At 43.0% G+C, this 21,067-nt stretch overlaps 1 protein-coding gene across 2 annotated transcripts in view; it reads left to right on the top strand.

Moving 5' to 3' along the window:
- The first annotated feature begins 2,683 nt into the window (after window positions 1–2,683).
- Window positions 2,684–21,067, top strand: part of LOC124031892 (growth arrest-specific protein 2-like) — an 80,917-nt gene continuing 62,533 nt past the window's right edge. The window contains exon 1 of one of the 2 annotated variants that reach the window (XM_046343688.1): window positions 2,684–2,874. The gene's annotated coding sequence lies outside the window, so the exon portion shown is untranslated. Of the gene's footprint in view, window positions 2,875–11,086; window positions 11,211–21,067 lie in introns of those variants that run through there. The other variant, XM_046343698.1, reaches the window with a different exon arrangement.

Here is a 21,067-nt window from a genome sequence, read left to right on the forward strand (position 1 = left end):
TTTTTTGAAAACATTTTTACAACACAACACACCTGTCATGTTCTTTCCTGTACTTGAATACTTATTAAATTATGTTTTCATAGTCAGTTGTTTATTAATATCTAATTTAGACTGAATCTGTGTATTTCTTCCCAACACCTTTGCTGATCTGATACAAGACGAAAGTTAAAACACATTCTCTTCCTAATTAGTTTTTTCTCTCCACCTGTATTTTGTCAGGCCAGTGAACCAGGTGGTAAACTGTACTGTTTGTATGGACAGTTTAGGTTACCTAGGTTACCCTTTCCCTTTGTTATCATACTAACTGTCGTATAGCCTTAATTAGTGCTCCCGCTCACCTGGTGTACCATGCCAGGTGTGTATAATACTGACGTTAATGGGAGAGGGAAAGGGGTTAAGGTGTGGTCTTCACTCCCAAATGTCACTTAAATATAGCTTCCAAATGAAGAGAGACAATGACACATAAAGTCATCTGGGGGGGAAAAAAATGCAACTTTATGGACAACGGTGGCTGGTTCTTAAAATAACCTTTGTGTTCTGGGGCTCTTAAAAGAGCTGTTTCACTCCATGACATACTGCCATGGGACTTCACCTGCTGGCGATGAGAAGTAGGTGGTCAGCTTCTCCCTCACCTGGAGTGCCTGTCTTGGGGGCGTTGTTTGCACCTGCCCTCGGTGACATCAGGTTGGTGACCATTTGCCGTGCCCATCTCCATACGGAGCGGCTCCCGGAATGATCTCCGCGGGAACTTCGAAATTCCACTCCAAGCAGTCGAAGCTCTTGAATGAGACGGTGGAACTCCCCTGCCTGCTTTCAGGACTTCAACCATCTCTGGACCTACACAGACCTGCGCTTTCGGCGGGGCTGGTCCCGGCCCAACAGCGCTATCAAGACCACCTTCCTCAACGTTGGTCTCATTGTTGAAAGAGCCTACTCCGCTATCTCGACTTTTATTATTATATTTATTATTGCATTTCACACCAACACTGCATTTGAGGGAAATTATTTTATAGGCTCTCACAATTAATTTGTGGATGTCATCGAATAAATAATATACTTGGCAAATAAATGAATTTTTAAAAAATAAGAAATTATGCAATTAAACTGTTTTTATGTAATACCACATTTTTATACTGGATATGTGTGCAACAAAAATTCTACATTCACAATTTGCTTCATTCTGTCAAGTCTACGCATACAAACGGATGCATACGTTCGATTTACCATACAGAACGCACTGCAACTGCCTCTGCAACACAATGTTGCAAGGCAAACGCAGCGTTTCCGTTGGAAAGTCAATGTACTTGTGGTGTCTCAAAACGCAATGACACAGTCGGTGTGTTCGAAGGACTAGGAACTGATGTACTGCGTTTCAAATGAATGGCACTCAAGACTCGATTTGATTTCAATGAGCTCAGTACAATGACTTGTGGCATCCTTCGATTTCGCTCCAACCGTTCTGGAACTAGAAGTGTCAAACAGTTTGGAACCGATGCGTTCTTTTGAAATCCCACGAGCAGCAAGAGTTGACACTGCTACAGGTCAGAGAACGTGATATCCGTTGTATCCTTCAACAATTGTTCATAAGCTTTCGTTTGTTGCCTGTAGTTGTTTTTCCAAGATCTCCATGATCCAATTTGTAAGTCGCTCTGGATAAGAGCGTCTGCTAAATGACTTAAATGTAATGTAATGTAAATGTTTGCGTGGAACCTTGCGTGGAGGTGTTCGTACTGAGTCCATTAGGAGGCTCTGTCCTGGGATTGTCCCACTACTCGGTTTGCATCAAGGCGAGTAGCTCCGTGGTCCTCTCCAGGTTCTTCAGAACAGCCTCCATGTGGCGCTATCTGCTCTTAGAATATCTGCACGTGAGGTTCCGGTGTCGTATTCATATTTTTGTCTTTGGAAATGTTAAAATGTAGTTTGAATTGATTAAAAAGTTTTTTATTAAAAGTTTTGTGTTTTAACAACTTGTGTAACAATTTGTCATCGTTGTAACTAGTTAACACAGCCACAAAGTATTACACCACGCCCATTTCAATAATATCTGCTTAAATTTTGCATTTAAATCTAACCTTAACCCCACTGCTTAACCTTATGCATAAGAAAAAAAGCACATTTTAGTTTTAATGAATTGTTACGATTTAGTGTCAGACTTTGTGGTTGTGGTAATTAGTGGACACCCACAAGGTGGTGTTCTGGAGTGCACTTTCGGTTATGGGGGGGAACGCTTCACAGTCACTTCAAAATAAAAGCTAATACGTTCAAAATAAAAGTTATGTAAATCATACAACCTGTCCGATATAATAGAAAATAACATATGTAATGTCCTTCGAGAATAAAATGATTTTCCCGTGTGAGTTTTCACATAAATTGTTATTACTGAATATATGTGTAGATTTGTAGACCGAACAAATCTATTCAAATCTAAATATAGTCCAATTTAAAATCTAGTTACTGTATTGTGTAACTTTCAGTGTATTGACTCGAGCAATTGCAATAATTAAAACTACACAATGACTGGGCCAATTAATACACTTCCACTTTAACATCGATCTAATTGCAATCTTGCGCACGAACGAGTTTCTCCAATGTCAGATTGGAGTCAGGAGTGCAGGGAGAGAGGAAGAACGCAGCATAACATTCCCGCCCAGTCCAGCATGACTGATCTTAAACTTCCTTCTATCGGCGGTGCAGCAGCGACTTTGGTACAGGTCTTTGAGAGACAGATGTATTGCATTGCCCGATCCTACCCACTGTTTTCAGCGACAGACCGTAGGGTAGGCTAGACAAGCATGAATATAGAACGCACTGAGGAGCAAAGAGACGGCACGAGAGGACGGTAACGGTCCGGATAGAAGAGTTGCTTTGAAGAGGGTGAGTGGAAGACTAATAGGACTGTTGATTAAATTGCATGCCTCTGATTGATGCTCTAGTATAACGTTTTTTTTGTGTGTGTGTTATTTTTTATACGTGCATTTACGATTCATCCCCAAATATATGATCATATTTGCTGTAAACTTGTTAAATATTTAGAATAATAATAGTTAGAATAAACGATTACTTACCGTGTCAAAATGCGTAAACAAATCAAACAACTCTATATGCAAATATTTCGGCAGATTATTCAAAATATCCCATCAGAGTAGTTGACTAGAATCCTTCTCTTTGTATTTTTTAAACAAAAGACCCAATAACTTTTCTCTGCCAACAAACTGCCTGTGTGTGGAGTCAGTCTACTTGTTTTGCAGAAGAACCTATAACTCAGCTGCTGCCTATCTTTTTTAATGGAATATGTATAATATATATATATATATATGAATAACTTCAAACATGTTATTTTATCAAGCAGAATAGCTATGTTGTTTTCTTATCTAACTGTAAGTTTTCATCAAATGTCAGACATTTCATCTTTTCTGTGTGTGAGCGTGCGTGAGATTGTGTGTGTGTGTGTTTCAATGCCATTTTAAAATGGCTGAACTAGATGTGTAGTTGTTGTGGTTGGTTCCTTTTATGAGTGGCAGGAATAGAAACTGTAAACGAGGAGACCACTTTGAAAAGATATTACAGTTGTAAAAATGAAAATGCATAATGACATTAACACATGCACTGACATAAAAGAGACAAAAACACACTTCAAATGCATTTCCAGAAGCACACAAACCATTTCCAGAAGCACACAAACCATTATCAGACACTCACAAACCATTTTCAGACACTCACAAACCATTTTCAGAAGCACACAAACCATTATCAGACACTCACAAACCATTATCAGACACTCACAAACCATTATCAGACACTCACAAACCATTATCAGACACTCACAAACCATTTCCAGAAGCACACAAACCATTATCAGACACTCACAAACCATTATCAGACACTCACAAACCATTATCAGACACTCACAAACCATTATCAGACACTCACAAACCATTTTCAGACACTCACAAACCATTATCAGACACTCACAAACCATTATCAGACACTCACAAACCATTATCAGACACTCACAAACCATTATCAGACACTCACAAACCATTATCAGACACTCACAAACCATTATCAGACACTCACAAACCATTATCAGACACACACAAACCATTATCAGACACTCACAAACCATTATCAGACACTCACAAACCATTATCAGACACTCACAAACCATTATCAGACACTCACAAACCATTATCAGCGACACTCACAAACCATTATCAGACACTCACAAACCATTATCAGACACTCACAAACCATTTTCAGGCAGACACTTTATCAGACACTCACAAACCATTAAGACACTCAAAACCATTATCAGACACTCACAAACCATTATCAGACACTCACAAACCATTATCAGACACTCACAAACCATTATCAGACACTCACAAACCATTATCAGACACTCACAAACCATTATCAGACACTCACAAACCATTATCAGACACTCACAAACCATTATCAGACACTCTTATCAGACACTATTATCAGACACTCATTATCAGACACTCAAAACCATTATCAGACACTCACAAACCATTATTCACAAACCATTATCAGACACTCACAAACCATTATCAGACACTCACAAACCATTATCAGAACTCAAAACCAATCAGACACTTTTGACACTCATGGTTTATCAGACACTCACAAACCATTATCAGACACTAAAACCATTTTTAAAGGAATAAACCATTATCAGACGCTACAAACCATTATCAGACGCTCACAAACCATTATCAGACACTCACAAACCATTATCAGACACTCACAAACCATTATCAGACACTCACAAACCATTATCAGACACTCACAAACCATTATCAGACACTCACAAACCATTATCAGACACTCACAAACCATTATCAGACACTCACAAACCATTATCAGACACTCACAAACCATTATCAGACACTCACAAACCATTTCCAGAAGCACACAAACCATTATCAGACACTAGAAACTTATCAGACATGAAAACCATTTTCGGATCCTTTTGCTAGCGTGAACTAAGTTGGCAGACTTAATAATAAAGGCACTGTGTTAAAAGACTAAACCTGCTTGAGCTTGTCATGTCTGTATTTATATATGCCTAAAATAGGTATTCCTTTTATCGATTGAAAACATAACTGAATGTTTTGTCATGATAAAATTATACTTTTTAAAGGAATAATATCATAAGTTTATTCAGTCATTTAGACTGTGTACCCATAGACTGAATGAATATACTGGTATTACACATAGACTGAATGAATATACTGGTATTACCCATAGACTGAATGAATATACTGGTATTACACTGAATAGACTGAATGAATATACTGGTATTACCCATAGACTGAATGAATATACTGGTATTACACATAGACTGAATGAATATACTGGTATTACCCATAGACTGAATGAATATACTGGTATTACACATAGACTGAATGAATATACTGGTATTACACATAGACTGAATGAATATACTGGTATTACACATAGACTGAATGAATATACTGGTATTACCCTGAATGTCCATTAAAAGACTGAATGAATATACTGGGTCCAGCCCAGGAATATACTGGAACACCCAGAACTCTTAGAAACAGTATTATTTTATTTTACCTTTAATGAATATACTTTAACTAGGCAAGTCTGTTAAAGAACAAATTATATTTTCAATAGACTGAATGAATAGGAACAGTGGGTTAACTGCCTGTTCAGGGGCACATAGACTGAATGAATATACTGGTATTACACATAGACTGAATGAATATACTGGTATTACATAGACTGAATTGACCTTGTCATGAATTTGAATTACAACCTTCCGAATTACTGGTCCAACGCTCTAACCACTAGGTACCCTGATGTCCATTAAAACTCGTCTGGGTCCACACTCTAACCACTAGTATTATTTTATTTTACTGCTTTATTTAACTAGCAAGTCAGTTAAAGAACAAATTCTAACCACTAGGCAGAACTGCCTGTTCAGGGGCCTTTGTACCTTGTCAGCACTCTAACCACTAGGCTACCACTAGGCCCCTGCCGCCTCTACACTCTAACCACTAGGCGACCCTGCCGCCTCTACACTCTAACCACTAGGCTACCCTGCCGCCTCTACACTCTAACCACTAGGCTACCCTGCCGCCTCTACACTCTAACCACTAGGCTACCCTGCCGCCTCTACACTCTAACCACTAGGCGACCCTGCCGCCTCTACACTCTAACCACTAGGCGACCCTGCCGCCCCATTTGGTTTCCCAATAATCCTATATGATCACACTACTGGATCAGCACTGCTGTATTAGAGATGCCTAACTTGTGCCATGATGCAATTTCTACGGCTAGCGCTGTATGCAACTTCTCGGCAGAGGACTGTATACATTTCATTCACACACACACACTCAATGGTATCATGAAGTGAACAACATTCTTGGAATGTGCAGAAACATATTTCACTGTTTTCATGTTTATGAATGTTCTATACAGGCAATGTCAGAACACTGTACAGTACTACATTCAGTTATAACATTAATAATAATGAAATCCAGTAGGGTGTGAGTCAGTGTTTGTCTAGAGCAGAATACCCAGCCTGGTCTCATAGACTAGACGTAACATAGTAAACGTAAATCAGAGGACACTCCAATTAGTATGATATGTTACATTTGGTATTGTTACATAAAACAGAAGGTAGAGAGAGAGATTACAGACAGCGATTAGAGTGATTGGAGAGAGAGAGAGAGATTAGAGAAAAAGGGCTGAGGTTAGAGAGAGAGAGAGATTTGAGATTGGATAAAGAGGTTAGAGAGATTGGAGATATTGGATAAAGAGGTTGGGGAGATTGGATGGAGAGGTTAGAGAGAATAGAAATTGAGAGGTTAGAGAGAATAGAAATTGAGAGGTTAGAGAGAATAGAAATTGAGAGGTTAGAGAGATTTGGAGAAAGGGCTGAGGGAGTTTGGAGAGAGAGAGACAGATTGGATAGAGGTTAGAGAGATTTGAGTTTGGATAGAGAGGTTAGAGAGACAGAGATTAGAGACAGATTGGGATAAAGAGCTGTTAGAGAGATTGGACAGAGGTTAGAGAGATTGGATAGAGAGGTTAGAGAGACAGAGATTAGAGAGACAGAGAGGCTAGAGAGACAGAGAGAGCTGTTAGAGAGACATTACAGAGAGACAGAGAGAGGCAGAGAGACAGAGAGAGAGACAGAGAGAGGCTAGAGAGACAGAGAGGCTAGAGAGACAGAGAGAGGCAAGAGAGACAGAGAGAGGCAAGAGAGACAAGAGAGACAGAGAGAGGCAAGAGAGACAGAGAGAGGCAAGAGAGACAGAGAGAGGCAAGAGAGGCAAGAGAGACAGAGAGAGGCAAGAGAGACAGAGAGAGGCAAGAGAGACAGAGAGAGGCAAGAGAGACAGAGAGAGGCAAGAGAGACAGAGAGAGACTAGAGATTAAAGAGAGACAGGTTAGAGGTTAGAGAGAGAGGGGTTAGAGGTTAGAGGGAGAGAGGGGTTAGAGGTTAGAGAGAGAGGTTAGAGAGAGAGGTTAGAGACAGAGAGAGGCTTATTTTTATTTTCGTGTAAATGTTGTATTTGGTGATGCTACTGGCAAACCTGTTATTTGGTGGAATGCGATTGCCAGTGGGCCAGACCAGGGCATGGTTGTGTCCCTATCTTACCTTGCAAGGCTACTTCTGACCATTATACGACAGATGCTGGGAGCTGACGCAGTTGTAGTCAATGTGGGGTCAAATGACAGCAGGAGGGCTAGTTCGGAACTTCTGAAATTAGATTTTTTTTAACTGATTCTAGCACTGAAAGATTCCAAAGAGCGGCCAATTTTTTTCAGGTCCGGTACCATCGTTTAGCCGCGGCTGTGAAAGATTTAGCAGGCTATTGGCATTACACACCTGGCTAAAATATTACTGTAGCTCTGTTGGAATCACTTTTATAGATAACTTTGACACCTTCTGGAAACAGAAGATACTCTACTGGAATAACGAGTCCATCCAAATGATCTTGGCTCCTGGAACTCTGTCCACACATTTCAAGTATGCGTTGAAACAATGATTTATCAATGACCCAAGCCCAGCTCAGTTAACCCCTACCACAGTGTCACTGAGTTGTCATAATGCTTCAGCAAATGTACATTATACCAGGGGCGTTGGCAGACACAATGTAAGTAACTTAATTTTATTTTACCTGCCCAAAAAGCCTCTGTCGATCCTACAGCTATTGTATACAGTAATCGTGTGCCTATGTACCAGAGTGATACTGTTAGCACTGAGGCAGTGTGCCCTAGTAGGACGTCCAATGTGTACAGCTCATCGTGCACTAGCAGCTCCAATATAAATAACATGAGCATGTCTACTTCTGATAAGCTCTCCAGTAAAGCAATAAAAACAATCAAGCATCCCAGAAAAGTAATAAACCATAATATAAACCCCAGGAAGAGTAGCTGCTGCCTTGGCAGGAACTAATGGGGATCCATAATAAACCCCAGGAAGAGTAGCTGCTGCCTTGGCAGGAACTAATGGGGATCCATAATAAACCCCAGGAAGAGTAGCTGCTGCCTTGGCAGGAACTAATGGGGATCCATAATAAATACACATCTCTGGTTGAGAGAGAGGTCAGGCCACAGGACAGTGAAGGGCAGCGAGGGAGAGAGATAATTGCTTGTGTTTTCATTGAGTGACTCAGCAGCATTCCGTGATTCCCTATGAGACCCTGTCTGTCCTCGTCCCATCTGGAGCCAACTGGGTTATGCTATGTTGTTATGTCTACACTATCCAGGGTCACCTAAAGGTCTCTGTGGGAACTATTGGGAGCACATTCTTTACTTTGAATAACTTAAATACATTTTCACACGTTTACTTTGAAAACAGTAACAATTTTCACACATTCAGGTAACTGCCAAAATACAGGAAATATCAACATAAAGTGTGTTACTAGGGCATTGGACCACCACGAGCCGGCAACCACGAGCCGGCAACCACGAGCCAGCAACCACGAGCCTGAAACCACGAGCCAGCAACCACGAGCCGGCAACCACGAGCCGGCAACCACGAGCCGGCAACCACGGCAACCACGAGCCAGCAACCACGAGCCAGCAACCACGAGCCAGAAACCACGAGCCAGAACAGCTGCAATGCACCATCAGATCCGGTGACTGAAACGGCCAATGACATATGGTTAACATCGTTTTCATGCTCATCAAACCATTCATCGACCGCTCGTGCCCTGTGGATGGGGGCATTGTCATCCTATGGGGGCATAGCCATGGTAGCCAAAATAATGGACTGACTATTTATTTTTTTTTTTTTCTCTTTTTACATATTTTTATACATAGAGACAGATAGAGAACTCATCTTTCTATATGTGCCATTATAGTGTATGTGACAGCATGGGCAACGCCATTGGGACTAACTCCATTCTAAAGTGATATTTGTCCTTCTTCTAATTCTTCATTGGCTGATTTTTCTCCAAGCTCATAGGAATCCCCACCCAGTTGACTACTCAATGGCAATGTCCATGCTAAAAAGGGTTAAATTCATGATGAGTCCTCTATCTATCTCTATGATGACAAGAGTGTTGTTAATTGCTTAATTTATTCAGGAACCACACTTTTCAATATACTTTGTATCCCTAATTTATTTGTGTTTCCATTATTTTAACAGTTACCTGTATGCTCGACAAGCATGTAAAGATGTGCATTTCATTGGATGATACAGGAGGCCCTGTTCTCTAGTGGAATGTATTCTTATGAGCCATGACCAACTCTTGAGCTAAAATATGCATAGTTGTCATGTGAGACCAGAGCCTTGTTTTCTCTGCTGGCAGGTAGCCTAGTGGTTAGAGTGTTGACCTAGTAACCCCAAGGTTACAAGATTAAATCCCTGAGCTGACAAGGTAAAAAAAAAATCTGTTGTTCTGCCCCCTGAACAAGGCAGTTAACCCGCTGTCTTTGAAAATAAAAATGTGTTTTTAACTGACTTGCCTAGTTAAATTAAGGGCTGTGTTTCCTGTAGGCTTAACGTGGCATGACGTTTTAATAACCATGTAAATCTCTCTCGGACAAGGTGACTTTTATCAATGCCCTTAATTTAAGTGTTTCTAAAAAATAAAAAATAAACGATTGGAAAAAACGATTGGAACCATTTCCCTGTTTGACTGCTAGGTTTTATGGGTATTATGACTCATGCTGTGGTACTCTATGCCTCGCATTGGATGTATCCCAGTTACTTTGAATGGTCAAAATCATAGTGTAAGAACAGTTTAAAAACAAGTCCTTTTTGGCTAGCTAGCTAGGTAGCCACAGCAGTCAGCTAGCTAGGTAGCCACGGCAGTCAGCTAGCTAGGTAGCCACGGCAGTCAACTAGCTAGGTAGCCACGGCAGTCAGCTAGCTAGGTAGCCACGGCAGTCAGCTAGCTAGGTAGTGGTGTAGCTTTCTAGCATATTCACTTATTTGTTTGTAAACAATGAACAAGCTAGTTAGCTACCACATGTTCCTGTCAGACTGTCAACAGAGTAACTAGAGAACAACAAGATATGCCAAATAACAGTCTAGAAACCTTTTGAGGGCAAATAAATTCCAATTTGGACAGTTCAGACAAAAGTAGCATGGCCAGGAATCAGATTTGAGTCACTTCAAACTGCCAATGTGAACAAGGCTTAGGTGGATTGTGTTTAGCCGGTGGGCCAGGGCATGGTTGAAGCAAGAGCAAGGGGTGTGGTTGTAGCCAGAGCAAGGGGTGTGGTTGTAGCCAGAGCAAGGGGCGTGGTTGTAGCCAGAGCAAGGGGCGTGGTTGTAGCCAGAGCAAGGGGCGTGGTTGTAGCCAGAGCAAGGGGAGTGGTTGTAGCCAGAGCAAGGGGCGTGGTTGTAGCCAGAGAAAGGGGCGTGGTTGTAGCCAGAGCAAGGGGCGTGGTTGTAGCCAGAGCAAGGGGCGTGGTTGTAGCCAGAGCAAGGGGCGTGGTTGTAGCCAGAGCAAGGGGCGTGGTTGTAGCCAGAGCAAGGGGCGTGGTTGTAGCCAGAGCAAGGGGCGTGGTTGTGTAACTTTCTCCTACAGCATATAGAGATCAAGGCCACAGTAGTGAGAGGCCTGGGAAAGGGCAGTCGGGAGAGAGGACAGAGCTCTATGGGAGGACAGTAACAAGGACCATGACCTGGGAAAGGAAAGAGCAACAGGACAGAGCTCTATGGGAGGACAGTAACAGTGATAACAGTGGTTAGTTGGTCTTCTCTGTTTGTCGGGGCTGTCCCACAGTAGACGTGGGAATGTTGCACATGTGTGTCGCTGCTGCGATATGTGTGCAGCTGTTGTTTTTAGGGAGATAGGGTTTGCCATCAAGGCCCAGTGTATCCAGTGTTCACCACTATAGTGTGACAGAAAGTGTGTGTGTGTGTGTCCCTGTTCCAGGTGTTCAGTGCCATGGTGTGACAGGAAGTGTGTTTGTGTGTGTCAGTATGTGGCTCATGGCTAGAGGTCAGAGGTCGAGGTCAAAAGCCATGGTCCTCCACAACAAGAGACCTTTACAACACTAACCTCCATGTTCTTCAGGCTACTCTATAGGCCCTATATATCTCCCTTTACGTCAGACTTCCACCACATGTCGTGACCCTTCGTGTTGAAAGCGGAATGAGGAAGAACTCGGTTTGTTGTTCTGGAAAGTTGTGAAAGTCTCTGAAAAAGTGTTCTTTTGGAGAGAAAAAAAATGTGTTACTATCTAGCTACCTTTTGAGTTTGGATTCTGTGACACTGTTGGCGTCCATTGCCGGGACTGCTGCTATCTATCCAGGGATCCTACCGACCAAAGGTCTGATGAGTTGCTTGGCGTAGCAGCTAGCCTAGCTGCCACTGTTAGCTGCGTATCAAGCTAGATGCTATTTCTCTGTAAACAAATTGACAACAGACTTTCAGCATGAAGGGCACTCAACATGTACTGCACTGACAAATGACTTATGATTGGTTGAAAGAAATTGATAATAAGAAGATTGTGGGAGCTCTATTGTTAGATTTCAGTGCAGCCTTTGATATTATTGACCATAACCTGATGTTGAGAAAACATATTTTATGGCTTTTCAACATCTGCCATATTGTGGATTCAGAGCTATCTATCTAATAGAACTCAGAGGGTTTTCCTTTCATGGAAGCTTCTCTAATGTCAAGCAAGGGTGTGGTGTACCACAGGGCAGCTCTCTAGGCCCCCTGCCACTGGCATTAAACAAAGCCTGTGTGTCCATGTATAAGCAACCACAGCTAATGAAGTCACTGAAACCCTTAACAAGGAGTTGTAGTCAGTTTTGGAATGGGTGGTCAGGAATAAACTGGTCCTTGAACATCTCTAAAACTAAGAGCATTGTATTTGGTACAAATCATTGCCTAAATTATTGACCTCAGCTGAATCTGGTAATGAATGGTGTGGCTGTTGAACAAGTTGAGGAGATTAAATTACTTGGCGTTACCTTCGATTGTAAAATGTCATGGTGAAAACATATAGATGCAATGGTTGTAAAGATGGGGAGGTCTGGCCGTAATAAAGAAATGTTCTGCTTTTTTGGAGTGTGGTGTCACACCGGCACTTTGTATTAAACCATACTGCTGTCTGGTTGAACCATAGTACTGCTGTCTGGTTGAACTATAGTACTGCTGTCTGGTTGAACTATAGTACTGCTGTCTGGTTGAACTATAGTACTGCTGTCTGGTTGAACTATAGTACTGCTGTCTGGTTGAACTATAGTACTGCTGTCTGGTTGAACTATAGTACTGCTGTCTGGTTGAACCATAGTACTGCTGTCTGGTTGAACTATAGTACTGCTGTCTGGTTGAACTATAGTACTGCTGTCTGGTTGAACTATAGTACTGCTGTCTGGTTGAACTATAGTACTGCTGTCTGGCTGAACCATAGTACTGCTGTCTGGTTGAACCATAGTACTGCTGTCTAGTTGAACCATAGTACTGCTGTCTGGTTGAACTATAGTACTGCTGTCTGGTTGAACTATAGTACTGCTGTCTGGTTGAACTATAGTACTGCTGTCTGGTTGAACCATAGTACTGCTGTCTGGTTGAACTATAGTACTGCTGTCTGGTTGAACTATAGTACTGCTGTCTGGTTGAACTATAGTACTGCTGTCTGGTTGAACTATAGTACTGCTGTCTGGTTGAACTATAGTACTGCTGTCTGGTTGAACTATAGTACTGCTGTCTGGTTGAACTATAGTACTGCTGTCTGGTTGAACTATAGTACTGCTGTCTGGTTGAACTATAGTACTGCTGTCTGGTTGAACTATAGTACTGCTGTCTGGTTGAACTGTAGTACTGCTGTCTGGTTGAAGTGTAGTACTGCTGTCTGGTTGAAGTGTAGTACTGCTGTCTGGTTGAAGTATAGTACTGCTGTCTGGTTGAAGTATAGTACTGCTGTCTGGTTGAAGTATAGTACTGCTGTCTGGTTGAACTGTAGTGCTGCTGTCTGGTTGAAGTATAGTACTGCTGTCTGGTTGAACTGTAGTGCTGCTGTCTGCTTGAACTATAGTACTGCTGTCTGGTTGCTTGCTATGCCAGGGCGATGTCCTATCTCTAGGTCACGATGAGCAAACAGCCTAAGCAGGAAACTACCAGGACAGGACAGAAGGACAGCAGGTACTAGATCAGACTAGCAGCCAGGTTCAAGCCCCGAGCCTGGCAGCCCTTCTGTCTGGGGGTATTCGGGGGGGGGCAGAAGACTAATCTGTATCATGAGCCATTCTAACGGGCTGTATCATGACCCACTCTAACGGGCTGTATCATGAGCCCCTCTAACGGGCTGTATCATGAGCCCCTCTAACGGGCTGTATCATGAGCCCCTCTAACGGGCTGTATCATGAGCCATTCTAACGGGCTGTATCATGAGCCACTCTAACGGGCTGTATCATGAGCCACTCTAACGGGCTGTATCATGAGCCATTCTAACGGGCTGTATCATGAGCCACTCTAACGGGCTGTATCATGAGCCACTCTAACGGGCTGTATCATGAGCCCCTCTAACGGGCTGTATCATGAGCCACTCTAACGGGCTGTATCATGAGCCACTCTAACGGGCTGTATCATGAGCCACTCTAACGGGCTGTATCATGAGCCATTCTAACGGGCTGTATCATGAGCCACTCTAACGGGCTGTATCATGAGCCACTCTAACGGGCTGTATCATGAGCCCCTCTAACGGGCTGTATCATGAGCCATTCTAACGGGCTGTATCATGAGCCACTCTAACGGGCTGTATCATGAGCCACTCTAACGGGCTGTATCATGAGCCACTCTAACGGGCTGTATCATTGAGAAAAGTCAAGAAGTCTGTCTGTGTTTTAAGTCATGTGTGGAGCATGTCTTTAGCCTATGTGGTAATGGGAACAGTCGACAGCATCCTTGTGATGTCAGTACCTCCAGGCTCTGATCAGGCCCTACACCCAAACAAGGGCACTGCGTTCATCCACCTCTGGCCTGCTCGCCTCCCTACCACTGAGGAAGTACAGCTCCCGCTCAGCCCAGTCAAAACTGTTCGCTGCCCTGGCCCCCCAATGGTGGAACAAACTCCCTCACGACGCCAGGACAGCGGAGTCAATCACCACCTTCCGGAGACACCTGAAACCCCACCTCTTTAAGGAATACCTAGGATAGGTTAAGTAATCCCTCTCACCCCACCCCCCCTAGTTTTAGATGCACTATTGTTAAGTGACTGTCCCACTGGATGTCATAAGGTGATTGCACCAATTTGTAAGTCGCTCTGGATAAGAGCGTCTGCTAAATGACTTAAATGTAAATGTAAATGTACTAGCCTGTGCTTAGCGATTGGTCAATTGAGCCTGACTGGGATGATTGTCCACATTGTAAAACCAATGTAAAAGTCCCAAATTTGCAAAAACCTGTCTATCTAGCAGTCCAGGTCTGCCTCAGAATAGATTCTTTGCGTATTGTTTTTATAATCTTCACATCCTGTCAGAGACATGCAATAAGACCTGTTATTCCCCAATCTCCTCTCTGAGAAAATAAACTCTGTACGGTGTTGGCTGTTGATGACAATTTGTCAGGCGTTATAGCCTACACATCTGGCTCCCAGTTGGTCGTTCGGTCGGACAGTTGGTCTGTCGATAAATCTATCTTTCAGCCCCAACGGAAACAACTTTCTGTGGTAACTTATCAGACTTATTGAGATAACATTAGGAGTAAAAACATTAACAATTCCTACATTTTTTTTTACAGTCCTCTGTGTTAAGCTATGAATGGCTGGCAATGAATAGTATTGAGAAAGAGTCGGGTAGTATTTCATTTACCCACTGCGGCTACTCCATCCAGCATGCAGACAATATAACGGCCAAGTACCCTGCCGATTTACTGCCAAAAAGTATTGCTTCTCTGTGATGTGGGTTGGTTGGAAGGAGTGATGTGGCATTGATGTTGGGGTGGGGTAGGGGTGGTAGTGGTAGTGGTGGTGGTGTGGGGGGGGGTATTTGGTATTTTATTAGGATCTCCATTAGCTATTGCAAAAGCAGCAGCTAATCTTCCTGGGGTCCACATGAAACATAATACAGAACATCATTAGACAAAAACAGCTGAAGGACAGAACTACATATATATATATTTTTTTAAAGGCACGTGTTGCTTACATATGAATGCACACACAAACTATCTAGGTCAAACAGGGGAGAAGCGTTGTGTAGCTTTATCTGTTTTTTGAAAACAGGTTTGCTGTTCATTTGAGCAATATGAAATGGAAGGAAGTTCCATGCAATAAGGGCTCTATATAATACTGTACATTTTCTTGAATTTGTTAAGGTTTTGGGGACTATGAAAAGACCCCTGGTGGCTTGTCTGGTGGGATAAGTGTGTGTGTCAGAGCTGGTGTGTAAGTTGACTAATGCAAACCATTTGGGATTTTCATCACATGTCTAATAAAAAGAAGAAGTGATGCAGTCAGTCTCTCCTCAACTCTCAGCCAAGAGAGACTGGCAGAATAGTATTAATATTAGCCAACTAACTACAATGAAGAGCAAGACATACCGCTCTGTTCTGGACCAGCTGCAGCTTAACTAGGTCTTTACTTGCAGCACTGAACCACACGACTGGACAATAATCAAGATTAGACAAAACTAGAACCTGCAGGACTTCTCTTTATTACGGACAGACCTCCCCATCTTTACAACCATTGATGTTTTGTCCATGACATTTTACAATCGAAGGTAACGCCAAGTAATTTAGTCTCCTCAACTTGTTCAACAGCCACACCATTCATTACCAGATTCAGCCGAGGTCTAGAACTTGAGGAATGATTTGTACCAAATACAAACACTCTTAGATTTAGAGATGTTCAAGGACCAGTTTATTACTGGCCACCCATTCCAAAACAGACTGCAACTCTTAGTTAAGGGTAAGAATATGACAGATAGGAGTGGCTATAGTCAGCTACCATCATCAGTATCTTTCTGAGTGGTCAATGCCAGGAGGTGTGTCATTATTGATCGATAACCATTTTTCCACCTCTCCCACACTAACTTTACAAAATTCAAACTTGCACTGCTTCCTTTTAATTGTTTTTTTTAATGCATGAATATTTTATTTATTTTATAAGCAAGTCGGTTAAGAACAAATTCTTATTTTCAATGACGGTCCAGGAACAGTGGGTTTAACTGCCTTGTTCAGGGGGTAGAACAACAGATTTTTACCTTGTCAGCTCGGGGATTCGATCTTGCAACCTTTCAGTTACTGGTCCAATGCTCTAACCACTAGGCTACATGCCACCCCAAATATAAATATAATTGCTCACTGTTTGTCGTGGGCATTTCCTGCCTAAGTTTGCCCACTTTGCCAATTAAATAATCAATCAAATCGTTGTCAACATCACATGTTTTTATGATGAGTAATCTGATTGGATGAAAGATGCAGTTGAATTTGTCTTTCTGCCCATAATTTCATTTCAAGTTTTTTTTTCCCATCATTCTTTATATCGTTGATCTTGGCTTCATAATACAGTTTCTTCTTATTGTTGAGTTTAGTCACATCATTTCTCAATTTTGGGCTTGGGTTGTGTTGAGGGGGGCTCTGGGTTGGGATAGCGTTGGGCTTGGGTTGTTTTGGGGGGCTCTGGGTTGGGATAGCGTTGGGCTTGGGTTGTGTTGAGGGGGCTCTGGGTTGGGATAGCGTTGGGCTTGGGTTGTGTTGAGGGGGCTCTGGGTTGGGATAGTGTTGGGCTTGGGTTGTGTTGGGGGCTCTGGGTTGGGATAGTGTTGGGCTTGGGTTGTGTTGAGGGGGCTCTGGGTTGGGATAGCGTTGGGCTTGGGTTGTGTTGAGGGGGCTCTGGGTTGGGATAGCGTTGGGCTTGGGTTGTGTTGGGGGCTCTGGGTTGGGATAGCGTTGGGCTTGGGTTGTGTTGGGGGCTCTGGGTTGGGATAGCGTTGGGCTTGGGTTGTTTTGGGGGCTCTGGGTTGGGATAGCGTTGGGCTTGGGTTGTGTTGGGGGCTCTGGGTTGGGATAGCGTTGGGCTTGGGTTGTGTTGGGGGCTCTGGATGGGATAGCGTTGGGCTTGGGTGGTGTTGGGGGCTCTGGGTTGGGATAGTGTTGGGCTTGGGTTGTGTTGGGGGCTCTGGTTTGGGATAGTGTTGGGCTTGGGTTGTGTTGGGGGCTCTGGGTTGGGATAGCGTTGGGCTTGGGTGGTGTTGGGGGCTCTGGGTTGGGATAGCGTTGGGCTTGGGTGGTGTTGGGGGCTCTGGGTTGGGATAGCGTTGGGCTTGGGTTGTGTTGGGGGCTCTGGGTTGGGATAGCGTTGGGCTTGGGTGGTGTTGGGGGCTCTGGGTTGGGATAGTGTTGGGCTTGGGTTGTGTTGAGGGGGCTCTGGGTTGGGATAGCGTTGGGCTTGGGTTGTGTTGGGGGGCTCTGGGTTGGGATAGCGTTGGGCTTGGGTTGTGTTGGGGGCTCTGGGTTGGGATAGCGTTGGGCTTGGGTTGTGTTGGGGGCTCTGGGTTGGGATAGCGTTGGGCTTGGGTTGTGTTGGGGGCTCTGGGTTGGGATAGTGTTGGGCTTGGGTTGTGTTGGGGGCTCTGGGTTGGGATAGTGTTGGGCTTGGGTTGTGTTGAGGGGGGCTCTGGGTTGGGATAGCGTTGGGCTTGGGTTGTGTTGGGGGGGCTCTGGGTTGGGATAGCGTTGGGCTTGGGTTGTGTTGGGGGGGCTCTGGGTTGGGATAGCGTTGGGCTTGGGTTGTGTTGGGGGGCTCTGGGTTGGGATAGCGTTGGGCTTGGGTTGTGTTGGGGGGGCTCTGGGTTGGGATAGTGTTGGGCTTGGGTTGTGTAGGGTTAACAATGAAAAAGAGTGGAAATAAACTGACAACTGGAGAGCTGCTGTTTCAGGTTTCACTGTAGCTAGATAACACAGATATCGTCATCTAGCCTCTCCTTTCTTCTCTGTTGCTCTGCTACAGTAGATAGAAGTCCTACTGTCCTGTGTTGGCTGCTATATGAAACAGACTAGTGTTCTAGGTGGGATATAACGATGGGAATAGGAACTGGCCTGTCAGGGTTACTGAGAATGTTCTGTGTCATTAGAACCACTGTAAACCACACCAGGGGCAAGACAAGGGCCCATATTCACATAGCATCTAGGATCAGGTCCCTCCTGTTAATATAATCTAATTTTGGGGGTGGGATTTTATCTGAAAAATATAATTTTTTAAAATTAGTATTCCTAGCTGCAACAGAATACAATCTTGGATACCATTTTATGTCTGCATCCCGTATGACGGAAGTTAGAGGTAGTTTCACAAGCCAATGCTAACTAGTGTTAGCACAATGACTGGAAGTCTACAGGAACAGTTAGCATACTAGCTAACGACTCTGAGGAAGTAGATAATTGACTTCATTGCCAAAATCTCAAACGATCCCTTTTAGTATGGAGGAAATAACAGTCATTGGAGATAATTACAGAACTTTTTTCTGCGTAGGAAATTCTTAAGGCGGACCGTCTAAGTGTTAATTTTCAGGATGGAAAAAACGGTTTCAGTGTCAACTTAAATGACCAAAACTAGATAGAAAGTGTGCAGAAAAGGTATTGAACTTATATATATTTTTTTATAAAACCATCTTTGAGAACTAACAATCAAATAAAAACTAGACAGTCTGGGAGAATCGAACATTCCCCAAACCAGGCATGTCCGCTGATTAAGTTATAATGTTTGAGCAGAGGAACACAGCATTAGCCATGACAACATGTGTAGAATTGATGGAAATTGGCTTTAAACTGACATTTTTTTCCCCTACGCGACCAAGGTACCATTCTAGCTAATTTTCACGCCTTGGTCATTGTATTTTGTGTTTTTGTTATATGTTTGGGTAGGCCAGGGTGTGACATGGGTTTATATGTTGTGTTTCGTATTGGGGTTTGTATTATTTGGGATCGCGGCTGATTAGGGGTGTGGTATAGGCTTGGCTGCCTGAGGCGATTCTCAATTAGAGTCAGGTGCTTATCGTTGTCTCTGATTGGGAACCGTACTTATGCAGCCTCAGTTTCGCTTTTGTATTTCGTGGGTGTTTGTTCCTGTCTCTGTGTTGTAGTCACCAGATAGGCTGTAATTAGTTTCTCGTTCTGTTGTTTTTGTATTTAGTATTTCAGTTATTTCATGTACCGCGATTAATTTCATTAATGTCATGAGTAACCTACACGCTGCATTTCGGTCCGACTCTTCTTTAAACAGACGAACGCCGTTACACTAATAGACTATGTTAATTCTCAATTCCAATAAATGGTGGGAAGGTCAAAATAATGTTACTGTCTACCAAATCTTCACATTTTAAAATGTTGATTACTTCTACCTGGCATTATCATTCACCTGATGATAAGACAGGATGTGTTCTTTAAATGTTTTGCTAACAAATGATGGGGTCACCGGTTTGCCTGGGCCGGCAGTCCCTGGGCAAGAACATTTTGAAAACCTCTGTATCTACAGCAATGTACACCACACCAGGCCCAGAGCATTAGGTACAGCCAGGTCTTGGCCAGGAGGACAAATCCTGATTGGCTGATCCTGATTGGCCAGGAGGACAAATATTCCCTGATCCTGATTGGCCAGGAGGACAAAGATTCCCTGATCCTGATTGGCCAGGAGGACAAAGATTTCCTGATCCTGATTGTGTTCTTCCGTTGGAATACTCTCCTTCTCCTCTGCTTTAGTAGGACAGGTTGGTTAAATAAAGGTGAAATAAAAAATAAAAAATACATCTTCTTTAGGAGGACCGAATGGGTAAACCACAAACCTCAGATAAGAGACATTCAGGTTACACTAGCTGAGACCTGCTTATATTACCGAATTAAAGGTGGCTCAGTTGCTAAGAGTGTGACGTTACCGTAGCAACGCCGAGGTTGAGGTTCAATTCCCACAGTGATTGCATACATATCAGTTGTGCTTTCCTGTATAATACTTCTTATGCTAAAAAAAAAAAAATTGTCTTCTACTGAGCAATTTACTTCATGTTCCCATTCTTATCTTTCATTATGTTTTATTCTTGTTGCTTTTTCCAGAAGGAACCTGCAAGTAAGCATTTTGTTGGAAGGGTGTAATAAGTGTATAATATATAATACCGTACAAATGACTAATAAAACATGCAACATAATAATGAAGAAAATATCTACAGTATGTGCCCAGGTGAAGTGTCCTGGCAATCCATGGGTACAGTATAACAGAGCCCTTTCCTTACACTGCAAGTTTTAAGTTCCTCGGCATACACATCACAGACAAACTGAATTGGTCCACTCACACTGACAACATCGTGAAGAAGGCGCAGCAGTGCCTCTTCAACCTCAGGAGGCTGAAGAAATTCGGCTTGTCACCAAAAGAGAGCCTTTTCCTTACACTGATATCACAGTTTACACTCTCTGAAAACTCACATCTCATCTGATATCACGTTTCAAACTCTCTGTAAACTCACATCAAACGTATTACTCTGTAAGTGAACCTCAGCACATAAAATTAAGGACCTTTAAAACAAGTTTATATGGTAGTTTTAAGAGGTCAGTGAATTGGGGCTGTCTGAGGGGGATGAGAGCTGGGTTTAGTAGGATGGTTTGAG

Source organism: Oncorhynchus gorbuscha, linkage group LG01 (genome assembly GCF_021184085.1).
Source record: "Oncorhynchus gorbuscha isolate QuinsamMale2020 ecotype Even-year linkage group LG01, OgorEven_v1.0, whole genome shotgun sequence".
Lineage (NCBI taxonomy): Eukaryota > Metazoa > Chordata > Actinopteri > Salmoniformes > Salmonidae > Oncorhynchus > Oncorhynchus gorbuscha.